Raw genomic sequence first — 19,249 nt, 5'->3', positions numbered from 1 at the left:
TCAACAATAGGGTTCATGCATTATACAGTCCCGTTTATCTTTTTAATGTTTATTCAAGTAACATATGTGATTTAAAGTTTCTCCTTTTAACCAAATTCATCTATGGGTCCAAACCATTTTAAGAGGGTTTTAGTCTTCACTTTTTTGCCCTTGCTAATATTTTGCTGATTTGGTATCCTTTGGTCATTTGGTAGTCAATGTTTCATCCTCAGGTTTTGTCTGCCAGTGTTTTCCCATAAGATCTTGTGTTCGGTAAGCACTTATTAGTAACTTACAGGGCCTGTGACAGGGATTGAAGGCAGGCCTCATTTTTCAAAAGGGTCTCATATTTAATATTTGATGCTATATCCAAAAGAGCTGCCTTGACAAGATTGCAATATGCCCATCATAAAATTTTCAACTTCTGTGCCATTTCAAGATCTTATAACCTGTAGTAAACTATGATTCACTCTATAAAACAAGTACTATAATTCTTTTGTAAGGAGAACAATTATAATACTTTAGTAGTAATGGGTTTAATAGTCTTAAAATATATAACAACATTTTGAGAATTATTTTTGATTTTACTCATTTTTTTAATACAACTAGAGTCTCCAAAATGGAAGTGACCTAGGCCTCTCTTTTTAAAAAAATTTTTATTGACAAATCTTCACACACATATAGTCCATACATGGTGAACAATCAATAGCTCACAATATCATCACATAATTGTGTTACCTTGTATTTTGATTTACCTTAGTTTTAACCAGATCAGTTTCAGTCACATCTCTAACTGAAACCTGATCTTTTTCAGTTTTTAACAGTTACTTTTTTTTTCTTTTACATGGGCAGGCACCGGGAATCGAACCCGGGTCCTTGGGCATGGCAGGCAAGCACTCTTACCTGCTGAGCCACCGTGGCCCACCCAACAGTTACTTTTTGAAGTGATTTTGACTTGCAGAGCTGGAAAACTAACTCCGAGTCTCAAGTGTCACACAGATTCTTAAAGTTCCAGGGAATTACCAGGTACATGGCTCAGTTTATATAATTTAACCTACCTAGTAATGCTATTTTAAGAAGAATTTTGAGAATGTAGTTATAATATTAGCTTATTTTATCAGTAAGCTTCATAAATTTAGGGATAACATACCTAAGAAGAATAAAATCACATTTGTTCAATTCAAATATTTACCACAAAATTTCTTTTATTGGAGGTTGAAAAAAGTCTGTTTTCATAATATCTTAAAATTACAAACGATTTTGAAAGTACATTGACTGAATACAGAGGTTCCTGAAATCTGGTTGGGGTGGTGAGGCCCGAGGCAGGAGCCATTACTGAACAATTACGGGGATAAAGAGTAAAGATCAGGACTTCCTGGAAGATGGCGGCTTAGTAAGACGCGCGGATCTTAGTTTCTTCTCCAGGACACCTACTAGGGGAGTAGAAACGATACAGAAAGCGCCCAAAGCCACAACAGAGATAAAAAAGACAGCGTACCCCATCCTGGAACGGCTGGCTGGCTGAGAGAAGCAGCTCGGGTGAGATCGCCGAGGCGCGCGGGCCTTACCGGGCGGGGTGGCAAGCGGGGAGTTACTCCCTTCCCCCTTCCCGGGCCGGCTGGGAGAATTGGAGAGGTGGTCCCCTGAAACCAAGGCGACTGGCGCCCACACCACGCGCAGCCCCCGGACCAACTGAGAGAATTGGATCGGAAACCCCCAGGCCGCGGAGAACGGTGACCCCGTGACTCCCGGGGAACGTGCACTCTCTCGGGTGGGCCGCTGCCGCTGGCGCCCTCCCGCAATGCTTGTTGCCCAGGGCCGACTAGGAAATTCGGACGGGCTCTTTCCCTGGCTGCGGCGACCAGCAACCCTCCCTGCGTTCGGACACCCTCCCTGCGTTCGGACACCCTCCCTGCGTTCGGACCCCGGGCCGGCTCAAGCCGCTTCGGCTAGCGAACCCCCGGGACGGTGAGAGTTTTCCAAGGTTTGAGGTCCCACAGCACCTTTTGCTGGTGGGACCCGCAGACAAACGTGTGCCACGAGCGCCACCTACTGGGCAGGATAAGAAAAACAGAACCCAGAGATTTCACAGAAAAATATTACAACCTTGCTGGGTCCAACACCAAGAGAAATCTGAATAAATGCCCAGACGCCAGCAGCAGAAGATAACTGTCCACGCTCAAAAGATTGAGAATATGGCTCAGTCAAAGGAACAAACCAATAGCTCAAATGAGACACAAGAGCTGAGACAACTAATGCTGAATATACGAACAGAAATGGAAAACCTCTTCAAAAATGAAATCGATAAATTGAGGGAGGACATGAAGAGGACATGGGCTGAACATAAAGAAGAAATAGAAAAACTGAAAAAACAAATCGCAGAACTTATGGAAGTGAAGGATAAAGTAGCAAACATAGAAAAAATAATGGATAGCTACAATGATAGATTTAAAGAGACAGAAGATAGAATTAGTGATTTGGAGGATGGAACATCTGAATTCCAAAAAGAAACAGAAACTATAGGGAAAAGAATGGAAAAATTTGAACAGGGTATCAGGGAACTCAAGGACAATATGAACCGCACAAATATACGTGTTGTGGGTGTCCCAGAAGGAGAAGAGAAGGGAAAAGGAGGAGAAAAACTAATGGAAGAAATTATCACTGAAAATTTCCCAACTCTTATGAAAGACCTAAAATTACAGATCCAAGAACTGCAGCGCACCCCAAAGAGATTAGACCCAAATAGGCGTTCTCCAAGACACTTACTAGTTAGAATGTCAGAGGTCAAAGAGAAAGAGAAGATCTTGAAAGCAGCAAGAGAAAAACAATCCATTACATACAAGGGAAACCCAATAAGACTTTGTGTAGATTTCTCAGCAGAAACCATGGAAGCTAGAAGACAGTGGGATGATATATTTAAAATACTAAAAGAGAAAAACTGCCAACCAAGACTCCTATATCCAGCAAAATTATCCTTCAAAAATGAGGGAGAAATTAAAACATTCTCAGACAAAAAGTCACTGAGAGAATTTGTGACCAAGAGACCAGCTCTGCAAGAAATACTAAAGGGAGCACTAGAGTCAGATACAAAAAGACAGAAGAGAGAGATATGGAAAAGAGTGTAGAAAGAAGGAAAATCAGATATGATATATATAATACAAAAGGCAAAATGTTAGAGGAAAATATTATCCAAACAGTAATAACACTAAATGTCAATGGACTGAATTCCCCAATCAAAAGACATAGATTGGCAGAATGGATTAAAAAACAGGATCCTTCTATATGCTGTCTACAGGAAACACATCTTAGACGCAAAGATAAACATAGGTTGAAAGTGAAAGGTTGGGAAAAGATATTTCATGCAAATAACAACCAGAAAAGAGCAGGAGTGGCTATACTAATATCCAACAAATTAGACTTCAAATGTAAAACAGTTAAAAGAGACAAAGAAGGACACTATATACTAATAAAAGGAACAATTAAACAAGAAGACATAACAATCATAAATATTTACGCACCGAATCAGAATGCCCCAAAATACGTGAGGAATATACTGCAAACACAGAAAAGGGAAATAGATTCATATACCATAATAGTTGGAGACTTCAACTCACCACTCTCATCAAGGGACAGAACATCTAGACAGAGGATCAACAAAGAAATAGAGAATCTGAATATTACTATAAATGAACTAGACTTAATAGACATTTATAGGACATTACATCCCACAACAGCAGGATACACCTTTTTCTCAAGTGCTCATGGATCATTCTCAAAGATAGACCATATGCTGGGTCACAAAGCAAGTCTCAACAAATTTAAAAAGATTGAAATCTTACACAACACTTTCTCGGATCATAAAGGAATGATGTTGGAAATCAATAATAGGCAGAGTGCCAGAAAATTCACAAATACGTGGAGGCTCAACAACACACTCCTAAACAACGACTGGGTCAAAGAAGAAATTGCAAGAGAAATTAGCAAATACCTCGAGGCGAATGAAAATGAAAACACAACATATCAAAACTTATGGGACGCAGCAAAGGCAGTGCTAAGAGGGAAATTTATTGCTCTAAATGCCTATATCAGAAAAGAAGAAAAGGCAAAAATTCAGGAATTAACTATCCATTTGGAAGAACTGGAGAAAGAACAGCAAGCTAACCCCAAAGCAAGCAAAAGGAAAGAAATAACAAAGATTAGAGCACAAATAAATGAAATTGAAAACATGAAAACAATAGAGAAAATCAATAAGGCCAGAAGTTGGTTCTATGAGAAAATCAATAAGATTGATGGGCCCTTAGCAAGATTAACAAAAAGAAGAAGAGAGAGGATGCAAATAAATAAGATCAGAAATGGAAGAGGAGACATAACTACTGACCTCACAGAAATAAAGGAGGTAATAACAGGATACTATGAACAACTTTACGCTAATAAATACAACAATTTAGAGGAAATGGACGGGTTCCTGGAAAGACATGAACAACCAACTTTGACTCAAGAAGACATAGATGACCTCAACAAACCAATCACAAGTAAAGAAATTGAATTAGTCATTCAAAAGCTTCCTAAAAAGAAAAGTCCAGGACCAGATGGCTTCACATGTGAATTCTACCAAACGTTCCAGAAAGAATTAGTACCAATTCTCTTCAAACTCTTCAAAAAAATCGAAGTGGAGGGAAAACTACCTAATTCATTCTATGAAGCCAACATCACCCTCATACCAAAACCAGGCAAAGATATTACAAAAAAAGAAAACTACAGACCAATCTCTCTAATGAATACAGATGCAAAAATCCTCAATAAAATTCTAGCAAATCGTATCCAACAACACATTAAAAGAATTATACATCATGACCAAGTAGGATTCATCCCAGGTATGCAAGGATGGTTCAACATAAGAAAATCAATTAATGTAATACACCATATCAACAAATCAAAGCAGAAAAATCACATGATCATCTCAATTGATGCAGAGAAGGCATTCGACAAGATTCAACATCCTTTCCTGTTGAAAACACTTCAAAAGATAGGAATACAAGGGAACTTCCTTAAAATGATAGAGGGAATATATGAAAAACCCACAGCTAATATCATCCTCAATGGGGAAAAATTGAAAACTTTCCCCCTAAGATCAGGAACAAGACAAGGATGTCCACTATCACCACTATTATTCAACATTGTGTTGGAGGTTCTAGCCAGAGCAATTAGACAAGAAAAAGAAATACAAGGCATCAAAATTGGAAAGGAAGAAGTAAAACTATCACTGTTTGCAGACGATATGATACGATACGTCGAAAACCCGGAAAAATCCACAACAAAACTACTAGAGCTAATAAATGAGTACAGCAAAGTAGCAGGTTACAAGATCAACATTCAAAAATCTGTAGCATTTCTATACACTAGTAATGAACAAGCGGAGGGGGAAATCAAGAAACGAATCCCATTTACAATTGCAACTAAAAGAATAAAATACCTAGGAATAAATTTAACTAAAGAGACAAAAAACCTATATAAAGAAAACTACAAAAAACTGCTAAAAGAAATCACAGAAGACCTAAATAGATGGAAGGGCATACCGTGTTCATGGATTGGAAGACTAAATATAGTTAAGATGTCAATCCTACCTAAATTGATTTACAGATTCAATGCAATACCAATCAAAATCCCAACAACTTATTTTTCAGAAATAGAAAAACCAATAAGCAAATTTATCTGGAAGGGCAGAGTGCCCCGAATTGCTAAAAACATCTTGAGGAAAAAAAACGAAGCTGGAGGTCTCGCGCTGCCTGACTTTAAGGCATATTATGAAGCCACAGTGGTCAAAACAGCATGGTATTGGCATAAAGATAGATATATCGACCAATGGAATCGAATAGAGTGCTCAGATATAGACCCTCTCATCTATGGACATTTGATCTTTGATAAGGCAGTCAAGCCAACTCACCTGGGACAGAGCAGTCTCTTCAATAAATGGTGCCTAGAGAACTGGATATCCATATGCAAAAGAATGAAAGAAGACCCATCTCTCACACCCTATACAAAAGTTAACTCAAAATGGATCAAAGATCTAAACATTAGGTCTAAGACCATAAAACAGTTAGAGGAAAATGTAGGGAGATATCTTATGGATCTTACAACTGGAGGCGGTTTTATGGACCTTAAACCTAAAGCAAGAGCACTGAAGAAGGAAATAAATAAATGGGAACTCCTCAAAATTAAACACTTTTGTGCATCAAAGAACTTCATCAAGAAAGTAGAAAGACAGCCATCACAATGGGAGACAATATTTGGAAATGATATATCAGATAAAGGTCTAGTATCCAGAATTTATAAAGAGATTGTTCATCTCAACAACAAAAAGACAGCCAACCCAATTACAAAATGGGAAAAAGACTTGAACAGACACCTCTCAGAAGAGGAAATACGGATGGCCAAGAGGCACATGAAGAGATGCTCAATGTCCCTGGCCATTAGAGAAATGCAAATCAAAACCACAATGAGATATCATCTCACACCCACCAGAATGGCCATTATCAACAAAACAGAAAATGACAAGTGCTGGAGAGGATGCGGAGAAAGAGGCACACTTATCCACTGTTGGTGGGAATGTCAAAGGGTGCAACCACTGTGGAAGGCAGTTTGGCGGTTCCTCAAAAAGCTGAATATAGAATTGCCATACGACCCAGCAATACCATTGCTAGGTATCTACTCAAAGGACTTAAGGGCAAAGACACAAACGGACATTTGCACACCAATGTTTATAGCAGCGTTATTTACAATTGCAAAGAGATGGAAACAGCCAAAATCTCCATCAACAGAAGAGTGGCTAAACAAACTGTGGTATATACATACGATGGAATATTATGCAGCTTTAAGACAAGATAAACTTATGAACCATGTAATAACATGGATGGACCTAGAGAATATTATGCTGAGTGAATCCAGCCAAAAACTAAAGGACAAATACTGTATGGTCCCACTGATGTGAACGGACATTCGAGAATAAACTTGAAATATGTCATTGGTAACAGAGTTCAGCAGGAGTTAGAAACAGGGTAAGACAATGGGTAATTGAAGCTGAAGGGATACAGACTGTGCAACAGGACTAGATACAAAAACTCAAAAATGGACAGCACAATAATACCTAATTGTAAAGTAATCATGTTAAAACACTGAATGAAGCTGCATCTGAGCTATAGGTTTTTGTTTTGTTTTGTTTTGTTTTGTTTTGATTTTACTATTATTACTTTTATTTTTTTCTCTATATTAACATTCTATATCTTTTTCGGTTATGTTGCTAGTTCTTCTAAACCAATGCAAATGTACTAAGAAATGATGATCATGCATCTATGTGATGATGTTAAGAATTAATGATTGCATGTGTAGAATGGTATGATCTTTAAATGTTGGGTTAATTTCTTTTTTTCCGTTAATTAAAAAAAAAAAAAAGAGAAGGGATAATTGGAGATGAAAGGATACAGACTGTACAACGGGTTGGATATAAAAACTCAGAAATGGACAGCACAATACTACCCAATTGTAATGCAATTATGTTAAAACACTGAATGAAGCTGCATGTGAGGTATAGGTTTTTTGTTTTTGTTTTTTTTGTTTTTTTTTCTTTCTATTATTGTTTTAATTCTTATTCTGTTGTCTTTTTATTTCTTTTTCTAAATCGATGCAAATGTACTAAGAAATGATGAATATGCAACTATGTGATGTTATTAAGAATTACTGATTGTACATGTAGATTGGAATGATTTCTAATTGTTTTGTTAATTCTTTTTTTAATTAATAAAAAAAAAAGAGTAAAGATCACAAAAAAAAAAAAAAAAGTACATTGACTATCAAGTTCTAAAGAATATACTACAAGTGTTTAATTTGTCCTAAGCCTAAATCCAGGAAAACTTTTTCATAGCTCTCAAAGACCTTTCATTTTACTTACTGAAACTTGGTAATTAGATTTTATTCAGTTATTCCTATTCCACAGCTATTCATATTTTAATAATGATCTGTTTACTATGGTTACCTTTGCAACAGTATTGCTGAAAAAATAATTTAAAAAAATATGGCCTATTCTGCAGTGTCTTCTATGTTTAAAATCTCTAATCTCCAGGCCCAGTAAAAGGAATTCTAAGACACACCTCCCCATATTTCTGTGCCTCGCCCTTCCCTCATAACTGCTTTAGTGGTTAGGCCTTGGGGCAGTGATAGATGAAGTGAAGAATGAAGCAAGCCAGGCTGGTTGATCTTGGACTTGAAAGTTTTAGTTGAGGGCAGATGTGACTTAAGAGTTCTTATGCCCTTTTTTTTTTTTTTTACTTATTTCCAATTATCAGATCTATTTCACTAAAAGCTGTAATGAGACAATTGGAAAAGTTCTTTGCTTCTTCCAGAGGCAATCTTCTAGCACGCTTTTGTGGCTTTAGGGAAATTCCAGGGTGGTTTCTTAGTAATGGCCAGGTTTGTTTACAGAAATTACAAAACTAAGGCTTTGAACCTTGCTGCCTAGAGAATTTTTTCTTTTCTACTTCAAAAGTTCTAATTTATATGTTTATATAAAGGCACCTATTTATTTTTAAGCATTTCAAATACAGCTCTTTAAGAATTTGTTGTTAATTTGCTATTACCATCTGGAGGTATGAGAATACATTGAAGAGGCAGATAGACCCAAACAGAAAGTTAGTTACACAAGAAACAAACACTTTTGACAGAGACAAATAAAGGATTGAATCTACATGATCTCATCCCATTTCTGTCTTTTTGCAGAACAATTTTAACTATAATATTTTAAATTAACTGTAATGGTGGTATCTTTTTCTAGAGCCATTCTCAGGCCACTTCTCAGACTACATCACATAAATAAACTTTTTCTCATAGACTTATAACTAAATTCTTTCCAATTTTCAATACAGCCTACAGGTTCCCTTTTTAAAGTAATTCCGTAATCAGTAACTAATTAGGAACACTTGACCAATACAAATGCAGTAAGACACCAACTATGAAATTAAAACAGACACTTAATACTTATTTTATTTAAGTAACATGCCAATTAATAGCTAAACTAAATACACCAACTAACTATTAAGCAGGCATTAAATGCTTAACGCACCAATTAGGAATTAAACAAGCGTAAAGCACTTACTATACCTAGCTAACACACCAGCTAGCACTTAATCAGACCTACTTAATTTCATTAAATACCAATTAATTGTTGGATCATTTATTTTTCAGAAGTATACTCAACAGACAAATTTAGGTCAGGGCTTGATACTCTATACCCAGAAAACAGAAAGGTGTAGAGGTCAGAGTAAAGGGGATTGTTCTGGAAGCAAGACCAAGCTTTAAAGTCAAGTCTAAGGAGACTTGAACTGCTATATTAACTCCCTGATCAACCTTCCCTGATGAACTACTCACCTAGTCAATGCCCAACTTGGAAGGGGAAATGTTTTCTCTCTTTAAAACCTCTTAAGGAACCAAAGGGTGTGGAATGCCAGCAGAACAAAGAAACCCCAGTTGCTGAGCCTCTAGACTAAAGAATGTCTAGAGGCCACGAAAGGCTTGGTTTCTATGCTTACTTGTTCTACCAGGGCCCCAGAACCTTTGGGTTCTCTTGCTCCTTGGGACCTTTTCATCCCAACTGGGGTACCAATTGCTACCAGAAAAAGGCAATGAATTCTTTTGCCCTTGTGCTCAAATGACTGATTCTTGAGACACCACGGTTTCAAAGAGAGAAAAAGTTCATTACTTCTGTTGTAGCAGAAGATCAGATGGCCTACTGGCCCCAAAATCTGTCTCTTGAACTGTAGAATAATAATCATAATTCAGAATAATTAAATCAGAATAATTCTGATTATGAAATTACTTTTAAAAGGGAAGCTGTAGGTTGTATTGAAAATTCTAAAGATTTTAGTTATGAATCTATGAGAAAAAGGTTTATTTCTGTAATGTAGTCTGAGAAGAGGCCTGAGAATGGCTCTATGGAAAGATATTACCATTACAGGTAAAGTTACAGCACAATGGCCCCAGATGATACAATTAGAGAGGCGATTTAAGTTTTGAGCATGCACAAATTGATTACATTGATCACATCTGATTAGATACAGAATGTATGTAAGAAAATGGCCTTATTATGATGATGGGTGTGATTTTTACTATTCTAATGCAGTATAGATGACTTATAGGTTAAAGTCTAAGCTATTACACGTCAGGCGGGCCTATTTTGTTTAGATCCAGTTTCAGTTATTAAGATAACTTTGGGGTGGGACATGGTGGCTCAGCAGGTAGAGTTCTCACCTGCCATGGCGGACACCCTGGTGCCATTCCCAATGCCTGCCCATGCAAAAAAAAAAAAAAAAAGAATGAAAACTTTAGTTCTTGGATGACCCAGGACCTTTCATTAATAAACATTAGAGACTGTCTTTAGTGATCACAAGACTCTAAAGTTGAAAAACTGGATAAATGGGTACAAGTGAAGGTTAGTTACAAGTTTTTACAATCATAAACAGCAGATAAAGGCTGTACAGTCATTATCAGAGATCAAGGCAGCTGGATTACAATTCAGAGATCTCAGATATTTCCCTCTGTCTCCCCTAATATACCAGAAAGTAAAAAGGAATATCAATATATTAATTTAGTAATCATAATCATTCCTTAAATCCTAACTTCTCAGTTACAACTAGATCTTATTCAATTACCCCTATCCCAAGGCTATTTATATTTTTTAATAATGATTTGTTTATTGCAGTTACCATTGCAAAGTTATTATTGGAAAAAAATTTTTATTTGGGGAATTCCTTCAGAACAACATGGCCTATTCCACATTTCCTCTGTGACTACCATTTCTAATTTCTAGGCCCAGTAGAAAGAATTCTAAACCAAGCCTATCTTCCTCCATGCTGCTGCACCCAACCCTTCCCTATAGCTGGTTAGACCCTGCAGGCAGGGATAGGAGAGACAGAAAGAATGAGGCCTGGTTTTAAAAATTTTAAATGAGGATGGTAGGATATAAGACCCCTGAGGAGCACTTAGTAATGATGAGAGTTCCTATGCTCTCCTTTATATTTTATTCTTAAGAAATAAATTTAATTCAAGGTGGTTAGTGAATATAAGGCTCGTAATACCTTCATGAAAGTTAAAAGAATCCAGTTACAAAATAAGCACTGTGTATAATCTCAAATAGCTAAAGATACAATGGGCTCCATATTTTACAATGTATAAAAAGTCATTTCATCTACAAAGAAAAATACAAAGTGCAAAAACCATTTTCAAAGGGGGCAATTTACAAAATGAAAATGATAGAAAAATTCTTCATTCTTGTCATTTTCCCAATTTCTCATATATTAACACAGTTCTATTTCCTATTGTGTAGATAACATTAAAATTGAAAATCTGATTTTTTTATTTTAAAAAATATTTTTAGAGAAATCTTCACATGTACAGTCCATCCACAGTATATGTCATCACAATATCATCACATAGTTGTGTATTCATCACCATGATCATTTTTAGAATATTACCTATGCCCTTCTGTGCTGGTTTGAAAGGATGTATGTCCCCTAGAAAAGCCATGCTTTAATCCTAATCCCATTTTGTAAAGGCAGCCGTTTCTTCTAATCCCTATTCAGCATTGTATGTTTGAAACTGTAATTAGATCATCTCCCTGGAGATGTGATGTAATCGAGAGTGGTTGTTAAACGGGATTAAGTGACAACATGTCTCCACCCATTCAGGTGGGTCTTGATTAGTTTCTGGAGTCCTATAAAAGAGGAAACATTTTGGAGAATGAAAGAGATTCGGAGAGAGCAGAGAATGCTGCAGCACCACAAAGCAGAGAGTCCATGAGCCAGCCACCTTTGGAGATGAAGAAGGAAAATGTCTCCCGGGGAGCTTCATGAAACAGGAGGCCAGGAGAAGAAGCTAGCAGATGACGCTGTGTTCACCATGTGCCCTTTCAGATGAGAGAGGAACCCTGACCATGTTCACCATGTGCCTTTCTGAGATGAGAGAGAAACTGTGACTGTTTGCCATGTGCCTTTTCACTTGAGAGAGAAACCCTGAACTTCATCGGCCTTCTTGAACCAAGGTATCTTTCCCTGGATGCCTTTGATTGGACATCTCTATGACTTGTTGTAATTGGGACATATTGTCGGCCTTAGAACTGTAAACTAGCAATTTATTAAATTCCCCTTTTTAAAAGCCATTCTGTTTCTGGTATATTGCATTCCGGCAGCTAGCTACCTAGAACACCTTCTTTTAACTGTTTCCAATTATTAGCTGTATTTCATCTAAAGCTGTGACCCAGACAATTGGAAAAGTCTGTCTTTTCCTGAGGGAGCCCTCTGCTGCCTTAGGGAAATTCTGGGTTTCTTTTTAATGTACAGGTTTGTTTACAGTGATTACAAGTACTAAGAAGGGTTTTTTTTCTTCTCTTTTTTTTGGGGGGGGGGGAATCCATGTATACTAATATATATAATAACATATAATATATATTATTTATCCTTAATTTAAAAATAGATCTCTTTTAAGAATTTTTGTTTGCCAAAGGGAAGGAAGAAAATATATATTGCACAAGCAGACACAAACATAAAGTTGGACACATACAAAAATCCCGAAACACAGAAATACCAAAATCACTAGTTTGAAACCTACTTTTTCAGTCTTAACTGGTATGCTTGAATATTAGCCCAATTTGGGCTTCCTCCTTTCCTGATATATTGGCCCCTCAGTTACAGGGTGTTGGTGGGACAAATGAAGGTGTTAATAAAGTTTCTATTAGATCCTCTGAATTTGAATCAGGGAGGACATTTTTCTTTTCTTTGCTAATCTTTACAGGTAAAATTTTACATTTTCTTATCAACGTTGATTGCCAGGAGAGACAAATAAAGGACTGAACATATGTGCTGGTTTGAATTTGTGGACCCCAGTAAAGCCATGTCTGTTAATCCTCATTCAGTATTTCTGGGTGAGAGTTTTTAAAGTATCCATGGAAATGTGACCCCCTACATGGAAATGCTATGTAGGTGGTAACTTTTGATTAGATGGTTTCCATGGAGGTGTGTCTCCACCCATTCAAGGTGGGGTTGCTCACTGGAGCCCTTTAAGAGAGAATCATTTTGGAAAGAGCTACAGAACCCATGTAGCCAGAAACCTTTAGAGATATAGAAGGAAAATGGCCCCAGGGGAGCTTCATGAAACAAGAAGCTGGGAGAAAAAGCTAGCAGATACTGCCATGCTCACCATGTGCCTTTCCAGTTGTGAGAGAAATTCTGAACGTCATCTGCCTCCTTGAACCAAGGTATCTTTCCCTGGATGCCTTAGGTTGGACATTTCTATAGCCTTGCTTTAGCTGGGACATTTTCATGGCCTTAGAACTGTGGACTTGCAACTTAATAAATTTCCCCTTTTCAAAGCCATTCTAATTCTGGTGTATTGTGTTCCAGCAGCTAGCTAACTAGAACAACAAATATCTCAACCCATTTCTGCTCCCTCTTGCAGAACAACTCTGACTTTAATATGGTGTTCTTTTCTATAGAGCCATTCTTAGGCCATTTTTCACCTGATTCCAAGTCATATCAAGGCCAGACTATGTTACAGAAATAAACTGTTTTTTTCATAGGCTCATAATTAAAATCTTTCCAATTTTTCAAAATACAGCCCAAAGGGCTATATTTAGGAATGCTATTAGAATTCGAATTTCACATTTTAAAGAATTTCCATAACCAGTAACCAACTAGGAATACTTGAACAAGACAAATGCAGTAACACACCTACTAATAAATTTAAATAATAATTTAAATTTAAATTTAAATAATAAATACCAGTAAATAACTAGACTAGACTGAATACACCAATTAACAAATAAACAGCTGTTAAAACACTATATTTAAATAACACCAATTAACAGTTAAACAGGAATACTTAGTTTCATTAAATACCCATTATTTGTTGGACTGCTTATTTTCCAGAATATTCAACAGACACAGGTCAGAGCCTTGAGCCGGTACAGATAAACGAGGTCAGGGCCTCCAGCCCCACACAGAATGGTACCCAGAAAGCAGAAAGCTGTAGAGGTCAGAGCAAAGGGGGTCATTCTGGAAGCAGGACCCAGAGCCTCAAGCAGGATCAGAGGACTCCAACCTCCGTACTAACCTCTGAATTCACTTTTGCCTTGATGACCCACTCACCCAGTCAGATGTCTGGACTTGGTACTGGAAACTGTTCTCTCTTTGAAATTTTTTAATATAGCAAGGGTCTGGGGTGCTGGCAGAATCAAGAAAAACCCCGTTGCAGAGTGTGTTGGTTTGAAATGATGTATGTACCCAAGAAGAGCCATGTTTTAATCCTAATCCCATTTTATAAAGGCAGCTGCTGCTTCTCATCCCTATTCAGCATTGTATATTTGAGAATGTAATTAGATCACCTCCCTATGTGATTTGATTTGATCAAAAGTAATTGTTAAACTGGATTAGGTGGAGGCGTGTCTCCCATTAGGGTGGGTCTTGATTAGCTTCTGGAGTCCTATAAAAGAGGAAATATTTTGGAGAATGAGAGGTTCAGAGAGAGCAGAGCAGAACGACATAGCCACGAGAAGCAGAGTTTACCAGCCAGCGACCTTTGGAAATGAAGCAAAACATCTCCTGTGGAGCTTCATGAAACAGGAAGCTAGCAGATGATGCCGTGTTCGCCATGTGCCCTTCCAGATGAGGGAGAAACCCTGCTGTGTTCACCATGTGCCTTTCCAGATGAGAGAGAAGCTCTGACTGTGTTCGCCACATGCCTTTCCACTTGAGAGAAAAACCCTGAACTTCATCGGCCTTCTTGAACCAAGGTATCTTTCCCCGGATGCCTTTGATTGGACATTTCAATAGACTTGCTTTAATTGGGATATTATCTCGGCCTTAGAACTGTAAACTAGCAACTTATTAAATTCCCCTTTTTAAAAGCCATTCTGTAATGATGAATATGCAACCATGTGATGATATTGATAATTACTGATTATATATGTAGAACGGAAAAAAAATAGAAAAAGCCATTCTGTTTCTGGTATATTGCATTCCAGCAGCTAGCAAAGTAGAACACAGAGCTTTTAGACTAAAAGAGTCTAGTGGCCACAAAAGGCTTAATTACTGCATTTATCTGTTGGTGGGGCTCCAGAACTTGGGGCCATCAGAATTCTTCTTTCTTAGGAATCTTTATTCCTTCTCAGGCCACCAAATTGACACTGAACAAAAGCATGACCTGATGTGCATAACGGTCAATACATGATACTAGGGTTTCGAAGAAAGAAAGAGTTTAATGCCATGTGCAAAGCAGAAAATCAGGCGGCCTATCAGTCTGAAAATCTGTCTCCCCATATCTAAGGAGTTCAGAGTTTTTAGGGATTCAAACAAGGGAGGATGGAGTTGTTACATTACAATAGTAAATACACACAGGACTGAGACTAGGCCACAATGACCATTATCATAGTAAGTATAAACACAGGGGGCCTGGAATAAGAATGAGGGCCTTTAATCCCGTATAGCTTAATGTAATGCCTGGATACATCCCAGAGTATGTTAAGCAGATAATCAAAAGTATTGGCAAAGCCCTGAGGGATGGGAGAAACAATATGGAACTATTACACTTTACCACCAGGGAAACCCTGGACAATGTGTCAAACATTAGGGACATCCAAATCAACAGACCAAGCCCTTAATCTTGAGACTTGCTCTTGTGAAGCTTATGCATGTAGCAGAGAAGTTTAGCCTACCTATATGTATGCCTAAGAGTCATCTCTGGAGGACCCATTTTGTTGTTCAGATGTGGCCTTTCTCTCTCTAAGCCCAATTCTGCAAGTGAAACACTGCCTTATCCCCTACGCGGGACATGCCATCCAGGGATGAAAGTCTCCCTGGCAGCTTGGTAGTTGACCCCTAGGAATGAGTCTGGCCCTGGCACCATGGGATCTACAATGCCATCCTGACCAAAAGGGGGAGAAAGTGTAAGAAATAAGGTACCAGTGGCTGAGAGAGTTCAGTTAGAGTCGAGAGGCTACTCTGGAGGAGTTGCTCTAACGCAAGCTTCAATCAGACATTGCTATTATCATAACTTGCCAACCCCCAACCAAAACCATTCCTGCCAATCCTAGAGAATACCTAGGGCATTATATAAAATTCCATAAAGGTTCCATGCACTAGGGTAACTTTCCAGAAACCTACAACCTCCAGATGCGTCCCTGGACCACATAAGTCCTGAAATGCAAAGGGGCCAGCCTTTCCAGAACATCAACTAATTTCATTCCCCTATTTCAATTATTGACAGCCCCTTCCCACATGAATAAGTTAGAATGGGCATAGTCCAAATACCCCTAAAGAGAGAGCGATAGATCAAAGGTGATGGTGGAGTTATACAGAGAAGATCGGGTTCAACAAATGAGTATGAGTGCTGAATCATATTGTTATTTTTTTAGTATCCAGGACCTTACATCTGCTAGAAATAAAAATTCAATATTGTGGAATTGTAACCCATACCAAACTCTGAGATCTGCTCTACAACTAATTGTTGCAAGGTACTTTGAAATTTATTGCTTTTTTGTATATATGTTATTTTTCACAAGTAAGAAAAAAAGAAAAGAGTATAATAGAGAAGATAGGATTTAACAAGTAAATATGATTGCTGAATCAATATATTCATATTTCTTTTGGTCTCCAGTGTCTTGGAGCAGCTAGAAGAAAAAATGAAAACTCATGAAACTGTAGCCCATACCAGACTTTAAAATCTGTTGTATATCTACTTGTTAAAATGTACTTGGAGGGCAAGCCATGGTGGCTCACTGGCAGAGCTCTCACTTGCCATGCCGAAGACCTGGGTTCGATTCCCAGTGCCTGCCCATGTTAAAAAAAAAAAAAAAACAACTTGGAAATTCATTGCTTTTTTTGTATGTTATTTTTCACAATAAAAAACATTTTAAAAAAGAACTAAAGCAAAAAAGTATAAAGAAGGGTGAAGTAACCATAAACAGGGGTGAGACTAGTTGAGTTTCAGTAATTTCAGGTATTAGCATCTGCTTATTCTACAATATAGAATCCGCTGTTAATTCTTAATTTCTCGGCTACAGTCTTTCATGAATTGAGTTGACTGCAGAGCTGCTGTTGTCTGAAGGCTTGAGTGGGTTAAGAAAGTGATTCCAGGCCCGCTCTGACTGCTGACAGCAGCTTCAGCTCCTTGCCAGGTGGACCTCTTTATGGGGCTGCTAATGACACAGCAGCTGACTTTCCCCAAAGCAAGTGATCCAAGAGCAGAGAGGCTGTATTAGTTATCTGCGTTGTAACAAATCACCCCCAAAGTTAAAACGACATTTGCTATCTCACAATTTCTGTGGGCCAGGAATCTGGGGATAGCTTAGCTGGAGTCTCTTAACTCTGGGTCTCTCACAAGCATCAGTCCGGGTACTGGCTGGGGGTGTAGTCATTTCAACTTGGGGTTCTTAAGTTTCACCTGTGAGCTGATCCACCTCCAAGCTCACCAAGTGGCTGCTGGGCTGAGAGCCTCAATTCTTACTTTTGCTGTTGGCCAAAGCCCCCTCTCAGTTCCTTGCCAGGGGGCCTCTCCTTAAGGCAGCTTGCTTTACCAGGGGAGCAAGCAAGAGAGAGTGCATGAAAGATTGAAGTCAGTCTTTTACAACCTAATCTCAAAGGTGATAGCTCATCACTTTTGCCATGTTCTATTCATTAGAATCAAGTCACTTCATCCAAGCCACATTCAGAGGGAGTGTTTTACACCAGGGCATGACTATAGCAGTCTGGAATGCTGGGGGCCATCTTAGAAGGTTGCTTACCACAGCAACCAAAACAGAAGCTGCGGTGCCTTTTATAGCCTTATTTCTTAAATGACATTCCATCCCTTCTACCATATTCTTTTGGTTACAGACCAATCCTGGTACAACAGGAGAGGGTGGGAACACCAGGAGAGGCAGAGATGGAGGGCACATCGTAGAGGCTGCCCATCACAGCCCGCCCAGGCCGAGTCTCCCTTATCCATCTTGCACTGAGCCAGGAGAAGCTGACTTAACATGGAGCGCACCAATGGACTCCCTGGGACTCCGGCTTCTGGTCAGCATCAGCCAACCTGGGGCATCAACAGGAGTATAGAGGGAGGGCAGTGAGGTCCGGAGACTTATTCCCCAGCTCCCTCACTGCAGGCTGACTGCATCCCTCGGCTGAAGGCCACAGCTCCTTTCAGGTACGCCAAGAGCCCCTGCCATCTGAACTGCCCTTCACGAATTTAGTTTTATCTGATCCGTCAGAGAAGAAGGGATGGAAGGAATAGCAGTGTTCCTCCGTCTCTTTGTCGGCTCTGGCCAGCTGCGGGCGGCCTCCTCTCGCAATCCTTGATATTCCGCTCTGGCTCAAGGCTGTCCGGGTCTCTCGGCTGGCACCCCCTTGGCTCTCCACCCCGCGCCGGACGTCGGCGTCGCTTTCCTTCTATTGTGGCGGTCCCCACCGGCCGCCGTAGTCAGACGCAGGCCCGGCTTTAAGGGCACGCGAAGCCGGGGCCGCCGTGTTTTCTCTGGGCGACTTCCGCGTTTCCAGTCGCTAGGTTTTTCTGCGAGTTCGGTCCCTGGCGCGGTGGCACCACCAGGTGTAGAAGGAGACTGGGGACTTGTCCTAGTCGCCGGAGTGCTGCCTTCTGGGCACTGTCTCTAAGCAAACCCACAGTGTTTAAAGAGCTTTCTTTTGCATTCAGCTATTTGCTCCTCAAATCAGTCTGCCAAGGGAGATGAGCCTAAATCCTTGCTAGAGCCTCAGGGCTCCTTTCCCTGCTCAGGGCCAGGTCCCACGGGCGGGGACCAAACAATATTCACTTGATTAACGACTCGATTAAACAGTAAAACGTTTACAGTAATATTTTAAGTTGGCTTGTAACTGCAAACAAAACGTGTGTGAATTATCCTTGTAACTATTAATTTCGTTTCGTTGTAGAGTTATAATTGGAGAGTTTAGGGTTCCTCCTTAATTTCCCCCTGCAGAGCCTTTACTTCAGCAATTCCCAGGCTCCTTCATAATTGTGAACTGCTTGCTTTTAAGCACCTTGTCTGTATCTCTCCCTGAAGAAATGAAAGTACAATTAAAAACGTGAAAAATCTTGCCGGATGCTCACTCTTCAAGGAAGGTGAATAATGATAACTCTTGTGTGGCTAGGGCACTGAAGCCAATCACAATACCGATAGGGCTCAGGACTCTTCATTGTCTGGCTGGGTGACCACAGTCAACTTCCTTAACCTCTTTGA

At 39.1% G+C, this 19,249-nt stretch overlaps 1 long non-coding RNA gene across 2 annotated transcripts in view; it reads left to right on the top strand.

The window, feature by feature from the left end:
* Positions 1-17,815: 17,815 nt before the first annotated feature.
* Positions 17,816-19,249, top strand: part of LOC143662031 (uncharacterized) — a 29,939-nt gene continuing 28,505 nt past the window's right edge. For both annotated transcript variants that reach the window (XR_013165104.1, XR_013165105.1), the window contains exon 1: positions 17,816-18,201. This is a non-coding gene — a long non-coding RNA (uncharacterized LOC143662031). The remainder of the gene's footprint in view (positions 18,202-19,249) is intronic.

The sequence above is a fragment of the Tamandua tetradactyla genome, chromosome 18, assembly GCF_023851605.1.
Source record: "Tamandua tetradactyla isolate mTamTet1 chromosome 18, mTamTet1.pri, whole genome shotgun sequence".
NCBI lineage: Eukaryota > Metazoa > Chordata > Mammalia > Pilosa > Myrmecophagidae > Tamandua > Tamandua tetradactyla.
Note: the sequence above shows the minus strand (reverse complement) of the source record. Positions and strands in the feature narration are given on the sequence as shown.